The following is a 14645-nucleotide window of genomic DNA, read 5'->3' on the forward strand; positions in this document are numbered from 1 at the left end:
CCATGTCATGAGTGATGTAATATGTGACGTCATCAGCAGTGCATTGCACGCGCAAGTTATAGTGAGTCCAACTAACTATAACGTGGGAATTTCAATGGTTTTATGCCAGTAAAACTTCCACCTAACTATAACAGGTGTGAAACCTATGCTTTTTTCAGTGAATTTAATAGGTTTTTTAAATGCTAATTCCTAACTATAACTGGTGTGAAACCTATGGTTTTTTCAGTGAATTTCATAGTTTTTTTTAATGCTAATTCCTAACTATAACTGGTGTGAAACCTATGGTTTTTTCAGTGAATTTCAATGGTTTTTTAATAGCAAATCTTTATAGGTATAGAAAGTGAAACATTTTAAAAAGAATTTTATATTGTATAAATATGTTAAATTTTAAAAAAAACATTTTTATTTTTAACACCGTGGTGCTCCCGGGGCATGTACCGGTGAACGCACGGGTAAGCGCAATATTACGGCGCGCCCCGGGGCGCGTACCGGGGAGCGTCCCGGGAGCGCTGTTTTTGGGAAAGAAAACAACATCGTGATGTATCGCGTAGACGCGTGATGCGTCATATGATGCACAGCGTAATCGCAACCGAAAGCACGCGATCGCATACGATCGCGGAACGTCCTGACGCGCTTACGCTACGCACCCGCGGGCGCGCCCCGGAGCGCGACTACGGGCGCGCCCCGGGGCGCGTAGCGTAAGCGCGTCGGGTCATGTGACCTGAAAATAACACTTTCTATTGGTGCAGAACAGTTTTGGTTTCCAAATGAGTAAAGCCTGGGTCTTGTGACCTGAAAATAACACTTTCTATTGGTGCAGAACAGTTTTGGTTTCCAAATGAGTAAAGCCTGGGTCTTGTGACCTGAAAATAACACTTCTGATTGGTTCAGGACAGTTTTTTTTCTCCAAATGATGAAAAACCCCACCTTTCTTCCTTATTCTGACTTTGTCCTTTGACTGAGGAAGACCTGTTTCAGCTATAGAGACAATTCTTTTGTACTTTGAAATGGCTACTGTAGCAGCAACAGCTGGAGCATCTGCACCATCACCACCACCACCACCACCGAGAGGACCACCACAACAATAAATTGGTGGTGAAGAAGAGGAGGAGGAGGAAGAGGAGGAGGAGGAGGGAAGAACATGGCTGCCTGAACAAAATACCCCATACAAGCCAAAAGAACACATTGTATGGGAGTTTTTTTCACTTCCAGAGGGCAAGAAAAAAGTTAATGCGGCCAAGGTAACTTGTCGAATCTGTGGCGCAGAACTCTCAAGGGGCAACCCCAACAAAAAATATTCATTTGGTAATAATACCATGATTCGACATATGACCCGGAAGCATCCTAACAACTATTCTCATGCAGCGATCAGGGAACTGGCCAGTCACCTCCCCCAGTGTTCAAGGACCACCTCCAAAAGAAAGCAACCCACTCAATCGGGACCAGAAACAAGGGAGACTATGCCTTGTATTCAGCCACGATTTGCTAATTTTAGAATCACATGTACTGAATGTGGCAAGCTCATCGCCTATGGTGAAAAGAGCGTAAAGCTTGTTGTCCTTGCTGGAGACAATCACAAATGCCCCAAAGAATAGTAATTTTTTCCATTTTTTGTTTTTTGCTCCAGTTGAGCCATTTTCAATTCCCCTTTTTTTGTTTTTCCCTATAAAAAAATACAAAAAATATATAAAACTGTTTTGAAAAGCCAAAAAAAGTACAAAATGTTAAAAAAAAAAATAAAAAAAAATATAAAACAACATAAAGAAGAAAAAAACAGTTCTTTTTAGAACTACCTTTTATTTATAAAAATAAACCTATATTTTTAATGAATCTCTGTCAATTTTTTTTCTTAGGGTACGCGTACCGGGGCGCGCCCCCCAAAAAAAGAAAAAAAAAATTAATGAAGCAGTTAGCATGAGGGAAGAACACAAAGAGAGTTATGTTAAGAGAAAAAGAGCTACAGGATGAACACAGAGGGATTGTTTATTATATAGTAAAAAATAGAGAAGGTGTAATTGGATGAAAGTGAGAAAAGTAAAATGACTAAAGGAGCAAAAGAAAGGAAGAGAGAGGAAGAACACTAAAGTAGAGATAGTGGGAGAATGTGAGTGGCTGTTAAAAGAAAAAGAAAGGACAGTAAAAAATGGAGAATGAAGGGTAGTGGCGGAACCAGGATAAATGAAGAACAGTGAGGGAGGGTGAGAAAAGACCAGTTAGTATAAGTAAAGAGGGGTGAAAGAGGGGGAAAAATTGAATTAGGATAAGACATGGGGAGTGACAAAGAGAAAGGACAAAGAGAGTAAAGGAAACAGTACCTGAATGGGTTTGAGTGAAACAGCAAAGAAAGATAAGTAATGCAGTGTGTGTGACTTCTAGGGAGTCAGTGGGTGTAGGTCGGGGTGTGGGTGTGTAAGGTGTGTCTGTGGGTGTGGCTGTGTGGGGTGTTTCGGTGTGGGTGGAGGTGAGGGTGTGTGAAATATGTGTGAGGAGTGTATGAGTGTGGGGTGTATATGTGTTCGATGTATGTGTGTGTATGGAATGTGTGTGTGAGGAGTGTGTGTGGGGGGATTTTTTGTGTGTATGAGGTGTGTGTGTGGTGTGTGTGTGGGGTGTATATTAGAGGTGTGTGTATGTGTTGGGAGGGGAATGAGGTGTGTGTGTAGGAGTAAGGTAAATAATTAAGAAAAAGAGAATGAGTGAAGAAGCAAAGGAAGGGAACAGAGGGTAAGTGAAGTAAAGAATAGGGATTGAAAGAAGTTGAATAAGAGAGGGGAAACAGGGAAAGGGGAGTAAACATGTAGAATAAGAATAAGTGAGGGAAGCAGAGTAAAGACACAGGAGTGAGGTTGGTTGAGAAAATATTAGTGAGCTTAAAGTAAAGGGTGATGACAAACTAAATTTTTTTAGTCACACTTACCATATAATAAATGTAACTTTAATTACATTTTTTTACTACACTTTGTATCTGTGAAAGAGAGAAGAAAAAATAAGTTATAATTAGTAAAATATGTATTTTAAATTAAAAGATACAAATGAAGAGGTTAAAAAGCATAACAGTGTATTTAAAAATAAAGTAAGAGTGAAGGACATAGAAAGGGACATAAAGTAAGGTAGAAGGACAAAAAGAGAGAAAAAGAAATAGAAGGAGAGCAAATTACTAAGAGTAAGGCATATAGATTCACTGACAGAGAGGAAGAGAGGAACAGAGAATTGAACTGAAGGTAAGAAAGATACTAAAAGAATGTGAGTTAGCAAAACTAAATCAGGAAACAGTAGTAAGTAAAAAGATAATGACTGAGACGGAAAAGAGTCTAATTGAGGATGCATTTAGAAGAATGAGGAATAGAAGATAACTGAGAGTAAGTGAAGAACAGTCATAGAGTGAAGGGATGAAGGGAGAGAGGATAATATATAATGATTGAGGGAAATGGAGTGAGGAAGTTAGTAGACAGACACACTAAGAGAAAAACTGAGTGAGGTGGAGTACAATGAGTGACAAAAGGAAATGAGTAAGGGAGCAAAAAAAGGAAAGAGAGGAGAAGACTACTAAAACAGTGGTACTGAGAGAAAATAATTTGGTGATGAAAGTAAAGAGAAGGGCATTGAAAGAAAGAAAATGAGGGATAGTAATGGAACCAGAGTAAAAGAAATGGGATGAAGAACGATGAGAGAGGAGCAGTGAAGTTGTTGTAAAAGAAATGATATAAGGTAGATAAACACAAGTGAACATAACACAAGGAGAGTGAGGCACTGAGGACATAGAGGTAGTGAACGAAAAATAGAGAAAAGAGGTCAAAATTGTGTATTAAACAACATTTTAGAAACAGAGCACAGGTCCTATGTACAACCATTCAACTTCACTACTGAAACATCACTTTTTCACAAAATACAATTCCTCTATTTTACAAATATAGAAACCATGCATTTTCAAAAAGCATCACACAAACTAACACCAAAGAAAATCAATGTGCTTCTTAATCTGAACTCTCTATCTAAATGAATCATAACTCACCTTTACAAATGCTTTGGGAGATTCAGAACAGTGTCAGATACACACACCAATATTTCTTTAGCAGAGCAAAAGGTATGTTCTCCAGTCACTGCAACCATTAATGGCACAAAAAAACTCTAATTCTACGCACATATTCCTCATGGTAATCAATCAAAACTCTTCTTTCTCTATTTTCAAATCAACACCCTTCCCCCCCTCAGCCCTTTCTACCTGTTACCATAGCAACTCCCTCCTCACTGAGCTCCCAGGGTTAAAAGTTTATTCTACAATGTTGCAAATCAAATGAGCAAGGATGTTTGACCTCTCAATACACCAGCTTATCCACTGCAATCTTTCTTTAAATGACTTTTTTTTAACCATTCAAATTACTTCTTACACACAACAGAACCATGCACCCTAACTTTCAGTTTTCAACTATCTGAATCCACCAATCATTGCTTGTGATTCAAGAGCACTGAAACTCCACAGTTTTTTTTTTGCAAACTCCTACTGTTCCAACTGCCATTTCATTCCTACACTTCATCTGACTGCACCAGAACCTCCTCTCACCATGTACTCTGTCTGGATTATTGGACATAGCTACATTCACTTGGCTCAAAGGCATGCAGCTACCAGAAATTTTCACAACCTTGATTTACCAAATGTGCACATAAAATGGATTGGCCAGAGAGGATTGAGAAGTCACCAATTGATACCATTGGTGAAAACCTTTTTGCATTTGCCACACCCTGACCTCTTAATTGTGCACTGTGGAGGAAATTACTTGGGCACTTTGACTGGGGTAGGTCTGGAAATGCTTTTAAAGGAAACCTTTGATCAATTGATGACCCTTTTTCCACAAACTGCCTTGGTATATTCCAATATATGCCAAAGACAGAAATGGAACTGGTCCAACCAATTTTGTCCACAATTTGAGAAAGCACGGAAACATGTGAATAAATCTGTTTCTGCTTACATGAGAGACTATGGTATGGGTTCAATATACAACAACAACTTGCGTTACAACATGCAAGATATCTACAGAGGAGATGGTGTGCACTTCTCAGATGAGGGGAATAGAATATTCCTCCTGAATTTAAGACTGTGCATTGGTACCTACTTGTAGGTACCTAAATCAGCCACAGAACCCAAAAGCCCTTTTCAGGGCTACCCTATCTCTGATCACTCCAAATGATTATCTTTTTCTAACTTTTTTCACTATTTTTCACCAAAGTACGCTCCCCGGTACGCTCCCCGGTGCGCGTACCGGGCGCTCCCCCCGTGAAAAATTATTTTTTATTTTTTTTCGCCTACAAGGGCCTCCTAAGACCCCCTCAGAAAACCTAGAGGGTCAGGGAGTGCCTACGTTGCCCCCTTATACCCATTCCCAACGTTGTTTGTCCTCCATTTTCTGTCTCAAATCTACCGAAACATAAAATGGAGGACTCCCGTAGCGCTGCAGGTACGCGTACCGGGGCGCGCACCGGGAAGCGCTCCCAAAATTTTTTAAAAGTTAATTTACATAAAAACCACTGGAGACACTTTCACCAAATATAGAATAGGCCCTACTACATACCAGTCCCTACCATTTTCCCAAATTTGGTAGAATTCCATTGAGCCATTTGGCCTGTAGCCCTCTCTAAATATCATGAGGTGAATTACTTCACAAAAACACATCTGAAGTGTTAGAATTTACAACCAATTAAAATGTTACTATCATTTTCTATTATTTTTTCCTGACATTTGATTGGTTATGTACATGAATATAAATGTAAAATGAGAAGGAAACACGGCCATTTTGACTACACCTACCTGAGGTACATCTTGAATCAATTTTCTCCATTTATCTTCATCACCTTTCAATAAGGTAAGTTGTTATTTTGTAAGGGGCACTTTAAGGTAAATTGTAAAAACGTTTTCTGATAGTTATTTACTGTCCCTCTGTTATAGTTATAGATTGAGATAGGCTTCTCTGTTATAGTTATACATTGAGTTAAGCCTTTCTGGTATAATTATGAATTTACTTAGGCTTCTTCACATACACTTTTTTATATTTCTACTTCCTGCCTGATACCATACACTGCCCAAAGATAACTTCACTGTTAAAAACTCAGAAGTACCTGTCTGAACTTAAACCCAACAGTGCCCTAACTCTACTGATAAAGTTATTTTTTATACAATTTACAGCAAGAAAATGGAAGGAGAACAAGAAAAAATCAATGTTTCTTTTGAGATTACAAATGAGGAGATTTATAATGAAGATATTGTTGACGAGGATTTTATGGATGAATCTTTGGACAAACAATTTATTGACTCTTTACAAGATATCGAATTATGCAATTTTGACGAGATTCCAGATGAACTAATGCTGGAAGTTTTATTAAACTATGAAAATTCTAACAAATACATTTTTATTTCATAATTCAAAATAGTTTCAGACATTATTCATTTTTAATGTAATTCATGAAGTTACCAAAATGATTATATATATATTATAATATAAAGTGAAACTTACAGTATACTGTGCAATTTTAAAACATCATAAGGGAGCAGGATAGACTACCCATGATCCTCTAGGTCTTCTCAGGGAGTGCTTAAAGGATGTGTTTCTGCTTTCCTGACAGACTATGGTATGGATTCCATATACCACAATAACTTCTGTAACAACATGCAAATTATCTACAGATGAGACAGTCTACATTGAATTTAAGACTCTGCATTGGTACCTACATGTTGGTACTTAAATCACCCACACAACACAACAACTCTATTCAGAGCTACCCTACCTCTAAGCACTTTAAATTATTATGTTAGTGTTTCACTGACTTTTCCCCATGTGTGGGGAAGGGAGGTGTGTGTGGAGGATGTGTGGGGTGTGTCTGTGAGGTGTGTATGTATGTGTGTGTGTGTCGGGGGGGATGAGGTGTATAGGTGTGTGTAGGTGTGTGGGGTATGTGGGTGTGGGTGGGGATGTGGGTGTGTAAGGTGTGTGTGTGGGTGTGGGTGTGTGGGGTGTTTGGGTGTAGGTGGGGATGTGGGTGTGTGAGGTGTGTGTGGGGTGTGTGTGGGTGTGGGGGGTATCTTTGTAGGATGTGTGTGTATGTGTGGGATGTGTGGGTGTGTCTGTGAGGTGTGTGTGCGTGTGTGTGTGTGGGGGGGAAGGTGTGTGTGTGGGATGTGTGGGGTGTGTCTGTGAGGTATCTGTGTGTTCGTGTGTGTATGTTGGGGGGGTGAGGTGTGTGTTAGTGTCAGTGTGTGGGATGTGTGGGTGTGGGTGTGGATGTGTAAGGTGTCTGTGTGGGGGTGTGGGGTGTTTGAGTGTGGGTGGAGGTGTGCGTGTGTGAGGTGTGTGTGGGGAGTGTGTAGGTGTGGGGGTGTGGGGTTGTGTGCATGTGGGTGTGTGTGGGACGTACTTGTAGGTACCTAAAACAGCCACAGAACACAAAAGCTCTTTACAGAGCTACCCTACCTGTAATCACTCAAAATTATTATTTTACACTATTATTTTCACTATTTTTCACCAAAGTACGCTCCCTGGTACGCTCCACGGTACGCGTACCGGGCGCTCCCCCGGCGAAAAACGAAAAAAAATTACATTTTTTTTGTCCCGTGGGACCCTTTTATGGCCCCCACATCAAACCTAGGGGGTCAGGGGGGGTGCACCCTGCCCCCTTTTGTTCATTTCCCCGTTTATTTCAAGACACAAGATGGCGGCCGCTGCGGACTATTTCGAATGTTTATAGACACCCGAGAGCCAATCAGCTTTCCGTGCGCAAGTCGCGTAGCGCGCCCGGTGCGCTCCCCGGTGCGCGTACCGGGGCGCAGCTATAGATATATATATTTTTTTGAACCCAAATTACTCAAAATCCTCTGGAGCACATATCTTGAGACATAGCAAAGGCACATCGGGCTACGAGTCCCTACAATTTTGCCAAATTTGGTGAAAATCCATTCAGCCGTTCGAGCTAAAAGTGAGTTTGACCGCCCTATGGAAATTAACATGGGGAAAACACGTTTTGGGACCCCCCTTTATCTCGGCCCCCACTTCACAAATGCCCCCCAAACTTTCAGGGAAGGAGCGGAGAGCCGCGAGGCAAAGTTGAGGAAAACTTCAGGCAGATTCCTCAACCGGCGCCAAAGTTATTCCCAATAGAATGTTGCGATTTCCCTATGGAAATCAATCCTAACTATAACTACCTACTGGCGACCGCCAGTAGGTAATATATATATATATATATATTCAATGAAAAAACCATAGGTTTGAGACCATATATAGTTAGGTGAATATTTTAATCATACAAAACCAATGAAATTCCCATATATAGTTAGTTGCACTAACTATATATTTCGCGCACCCGCAATCCACTGCTGATGATGTCACATATTACATCATTCATGACATGGTCAGTGACATCACTGATGACATTACTGATGACATCTCAAATGACATCACTGATGAAATCACTGATGACATCTCAAATGACATCACTGATGACATCGATGACATCTCAAATGACATCACTGATGACATCACTGATCACATCTCATTTGACATCATTGATCACATCACTGATGACATCATTCATGTGCTAATACGATGAACCTCTTCAGACTCTAATATAACCTTAGATACACTCAGTGTATACAGACACTCACACACTGTCACTCATCCATGGAGTTACTCACACACCTAGTCAGTCATGCAAAGAATCAATCTCACCTCCATTTCCTCAACTATACAGTTATACACACCTTACTTATTCAAACATATACTAACACATATTTACTCTCTTATACAATCCCTGATACAAGTTCACAATGATCGATACAACCACTCACTCATTCAGTGGCTCTCATGCACAGTTATTTATATATGCCAACTCTCACATGTACTGTGTTTTACATATGTACTTACTATGACATGTAGCATTGAGATATCCATTCACTCATCAATACACTCATGCACACAGTCAACCGCCCATGCATCTGTTTCCACATGCACTCTTGAACTCATACACCTAGTGAATCAACTGCTCACACATCTATGCACAGAGTCACACACTTCCCAGCCACCCCCACACACACTCAATCTCCCATACAAATACTTGGGCAACCAATCAATAACACATATAGCCTCTCGTATAGCTAATGATCAACACATGCATCAGTTTACACCACAACAGACATACTGATGCACACATTCAGACAGTTTAGTCACTAACCCATGCATTTAGTACGACACATTTATTCACTCACTCATACAGTCAGTCACGCACCTACTAAATCCTTCATCCAGACACTTATACATCCACTCATTCTTCAATATGTAAAACATATTTAAACTTTACAGAAACACACAGTCACTGGATGATGTCATCAGTGATGTCATCAGGGATGGCATTTGAGATGTCATCAGTGATGTCATCAGTGATGTCATTTGAGATGTCATCAGTGATGTCATCAGTGATGTCACTGACCATGTCATGAATGATGTAATATGTGACATCATCAGCAGTGGATTGCGGGTGCGCAAAATATATAGTTAGTGCAACTAACTATATATGGGAATTTCATTGGTTTTGTCTGATTAAAATATTCACCTAACTATATATGGTCTCAAGCCTATGGTTTTTTCATTGAATTTTCAAGGTTTTGTAAATGCAAATACCTAACTATATATGGTCTCAAACCTATGGTTTTTTCTGTGAATATATATATATATATATATATATATATATATATATATATATATATATATATATATATATATATAAAATTTCTATGGCAAAATGAAACCCCTCATTTTGTTCCTTTTCAAAATAAATGTATTAAGTGTTAACACTTTATTCCAATCAAGATGACTTCAGGTGTGCCATACTTTCGTCATAAGTAAGACTGTTAGAGCTCTAGTTGTTCTTTAGAACACTCTGGGACATTCTGTCATTGGGCTATAGTTGGGCTACATCTGGCTGATATTTGGGCTACATTTGTTTTTTTTGTCTCTGGTGGCCATCTTTGGGCTACATTGGGCTACATTGGGCTACATTGGGCTACATTTGGGCTACATTTGGGCTCTTTTGTCTCTGGTGGCCATCTTGGGAGACTGCATATCGGAATTTTTTTAATGAAATATAAGAGGATTTGAGAAGTCACTCAAAATGTGCCCTAATTTTTCTTTCTTCAGCACTAATCATAATTTCTATGGCAAAATGAACCCCCTCATTTTGTTCCTTTGCAAATTAAATGTTTTAAGTGTTAACACTTTATTCCAATCAAGATGACTTCATGTGTGCCATACTTTTGTCATAAGTAAGACTGTTAGCGCTCTAGTTGTTCTTTAGAACACTCTGGGACATTCTGTCATTGGGCTACAGTTGGGCTACATCTGGCTGATATTTGGGCTATATTTGGCATTTTTTGTCTCTGGTGGCCATCTTTGGGCTACATTGGGCTACATTGGGCTACACTGGGCTACATTTGGGCTCTAACATATATATAACCCAATGTAGCCCAATATATATTTTTTCAAAGTTAATTTTCGTAAAAACCACTGTAGCACATATCTTGAGACATAGCAAAGGCACATCGGGCTACCAGTCCCTACAATTTTGCCAAGTTTGGTGAAAATCCATTCAGCCGTTCGGGCTAAAAGTGAGGCCAACCGCCCTATGGAAATTAACATGGGGAAAACACGTTTTGGGACCCCCCTTTTTTCCTCCGGCCCCCGCTTGACGAATCCCCCCCAAACTTTCAGGGAAGGACCGGAGAGTAAATGTGCCATTTCCAGGAAAATTTCAGCCAATTCCGTCCATCAACGCCAAAGTTATTCAACATAGAATTCTGAAAAATCCCATAGGAAAAAATCCTAACTATATATACCTACTGGCGACCGCCAGTAGGTAATATATATATATATATATTCACTGAAAAAACCATAGGTTATAGACCATATATAGTTAGGAATTAGCATTTACAAAACCTTGAAAATTCACTGAAAAAACCATAGGTTATAGACCATATATAGTTAGGAATTAGCATTTAAAAAAACTTTTTTTACTCACACAAAACCATTGAAATTCCATATATAGTTAGTAGTACTAACTATATATCGCGCACCCGCAATCCACTGCTGATCATGTCACATATTACATCATTCATGACATGGTCAGTGACATCACTGATGACATCACTGATGACATCTCAAATGACATCACTGATGACATCACTGATGACATCTCAAATGACATCACTGATGACATCACTGATGACATATCAAATGACATCACTGATGACATCACTGATGACAACATCCAGTGACTGTGTATTTCTGTAAAGTTAAAATATGTCTTACATATTGAAGAATGAGTGGATGTAGAAGTGTCTGGATGAAGGATTTAGTAGGTGCATGACTGACTGTATGAGTGAGTGGTTAAATGTGTCTCACTGAGTGCATGGGTTAGTGACTGAACTGTGTTAATTTGTGCATCATTATGTTTGTTGTACTGTAAACAAATTGCTGCATGTGTTGATCAGTAGCTATATGAGTAAGTATATGGGTTATTGATTGGTTGCTCAAGTATTTGTATGGGAGACTGAGTGTGTGTGTGGGTGGCTGGGAAGTGTATGACTCTGTGCATAGATGTGTGAGCAGTTGATTCACTAGATGTATGGGTTCAAAAGTGCACGTGGAAACAGCTGTATGGGTGGTTGACTGTGTGCATCAGTGTATTGGTGAGTGAATGGATATCTCAGTGCTACATGTCAAAGTAAGTACATATGTAAAACACAGTACATGTGAGAGTTGGCATATATAAATAACTGTGCATAAGAGCCAGTGAATGTGTGAGTGGCTGTATGGATGATTGTGAACTTGTATCAGGGATTGTAAAAGAGAGTAAATATGTGTTAGTATATGTTTGAATAAGTAAGGTGTGTATAACTGTATAGTTGAGGAAATGGAAGTGTGATTGATTCTTTGCATGACTGACTAGGTGTATAAGTAACTCCATGGATGAGTGACAGTCTGTGAGTGTCTGTTTACACTGAGTGTATCTAAGGTTATATTAGAGTCTGAAGAGGTTCATCGTATTATCACATGAATGATGTCATCAGTGATGTGATCAGTAATGTCAAATGAGATGTCATCAGTGATGTCATCAGTGATGTCATTTGAGATGTCATCAGTGATGTCATCAGTGATGTCATTTGAGATGTCATCAGTGATGTCATCAGTGATGTCATTTGAGATGTCATCAGTGATGTCATCAGTGATGTCACTGACCATGTCATGAATGATGTAATATGTGACATGATCAGCAGTGGATTGCGGGTGCGCGATATATAGTTAGTACTACTAACTATATATGGAATTTCAATGGTTTTGTGTGAGTAAAAAAAGGTTTTTTCAATGCTAATTCCTAACTATATATGGTCTATAACCTATGGTTTTTTCAGTGAATTTTCAAGGTTTTGTAAATGGTAATTCCTAACTATATATGGTCTATAACCTATGGTTTTTTCAGTGAATTTCAATGGTTTTTTAATAGCAAATATCATAAGCTGTCGAATGTCAAGTACGTGGTAAGATTTTTTTTTTTCGTGTTTATGCACACTGATCTGCTTTGAATGCTGCCCCCCCCCCTCATTTCTATTAGGAGTACTCTCTCTTTGCAGATAGTGAAGGGTAGTTAACGCAGGCCTTTGCCCCCGTTGTAATCCGTCGTGCCTGCTTCTCTCTCCATTTGATTGATTGTTATCCAAGCATTTACTGTTTTAGAATTGGTTCTCTTTGGTTCATTCTCTATTTACAAACAAGCACAGAGTCGCAATACTCTGTTTAGTCTTTGCAGATAGCGAAAAATCGTGTAAAAAAACAAAAGGAATCGAGCAAAATCAGTAGGCCACTAATGGGATCTCTTTTTGACCTCGCTAAAATAGAAACATTAGGAACAACCCCTCATGAGAAATACGAAACTAGTGAGATGAACTGAACTCCACACCATGATGGCTGCAAGACAGCTCGGCTCCGCCACCCACCCCGCCCAAAATAACGATAAACTCTATGCAAATATTACAAATATATACAACACACCAGCAAAGTAACAGGGTAAAACATTTTATTAAATAACTATTTACATAACTATTTTATACTTTTTGTTGCCCGATCCGGCTAGCTCAATCGATCGAGCATGAAACTCATGCACTCTGATGGTTCAAAGTTTTGAGGAGTGCTTGTAACACTGTCTGAAGCCTATTTGCACTTGCTTCAGCTTCACTATTCTTAATGTAAGTGGGGGCTGTTTGAGGACGTGACTGCATTTGAAAACAATGTGATGCGGTGCCACCCTGAACCGCTTGACGGAGGCCCCCGAGGGACGGTGTCATGGCTCGGACTCGGAGGGGGCGCTTGGCTCCGGCCCCCTCCCCAAGTCGTGTTGCCCTGGTGTGGCCTGAGATCACCCCCGACATAGGTGGCCGGCTCCCGGGGTCAAGCGGAACTTTTTGCCTTTTGGTGACTCTTCCATTCTTCACCTTGTCCCACAATCCGTTTCACCTAAAGACACGCTGTAGTGGGGCGCCCCTTTTCCGTTTCAGTTGCCATTCAGCCCGCTTTTGCTACACTGTGCCTCTTCCGCTATTCAGCTGTTTACCGCCCGCTCTTTCGACTACAGCGTCTCGCTCACCATGTACTTGAGTTGCTCCCGCTCTTGCGGTGCAGCGATAGGCGGCTGCCACAGGACTCTCAAAATGGCGGCCGGCTCTTCAGATTTGGGCGTGGTCCACTAAAATGGGCCTGCGACACCTTGGAACTCGGACGCTTGTCTGCTAGAGCTTGGGCTCCATTCTCGAAAGCGTCCCTTCAGCCTTGAAGATTCTACAAAAGTTTTGGGGGCCCCCGACTCCCGCAGGCTTCTGGTGGGGAGCGCCTAGCATGATTGCTCGTGGAATGGCCACGACGGAGCTACGAAATGGTGGTGCTCTCATGCTAACGCCAGCTTCAGTCTGAAACATCCAGAAACACTGTAGACTACCAATTCGATCAGTTCCGGTAGCGCCCCAACGTGACCCGGTAGAGAAGAACTTGCCCTCCCCTCTTTGACTGATGGTTCTTGTTGCCTGTCCCTTCTGTTGTCATTTAACAGAACTATTTAGCCTGCTGAAAGGGGTTGTGTTCCGACCGCTGGTTGGTGGAGACATTTTGACTATATTCTGGACCTGCGTTGTCGCGTAATGCGTCATATGACGTGCCGCGTTAGCGCACCCGGAAGTGCTCCGGTGCGCGAAGCGCAGCTTCCCGGAAGCGATCCGGGGCGCGGCGCGCAGCGCGTAACGTAAGCATAACAGGTCATGTGACTTGTTAATAAAACTTTTCATTGGTTCATTTTACTTTTCTTATTCTAATGATGAAAGGCTTGGTCATATGACCTAAAAATTACGCTTTTTATTACTTTCGAACATTATTTTTTCTTAAACATATGTTATAATGTTCCAGGCTAATGTACTTTCCCGGAAAATTTACAACTGTCCTGCAAGTAAAATATATTCCTTTTTCGAGAAAAAGGGCGTTTCTTCGTCCCATGACGGAGCCGTTGAGCAAAAGAGGCTCGCCCTGCTGTCTTAGTCGCCGATACGCCTGAATATCAGATTCTTATCG

Source organism: Lissotriton helveticus, chromosome 4_1 (genome assembly GCF_964261635.1).
Source record: "Lissotriton helveticus chromosome 4_1, aLisHel1.1, whole genome shotgun sequence".
Taxonomy (NCBI): domain Eukaryota; kingdom Metazoa; phylum Chordata; class Amphibia; order Caudata; family Salamandridae; genus Lissotriton; species Lissotriton helveticus.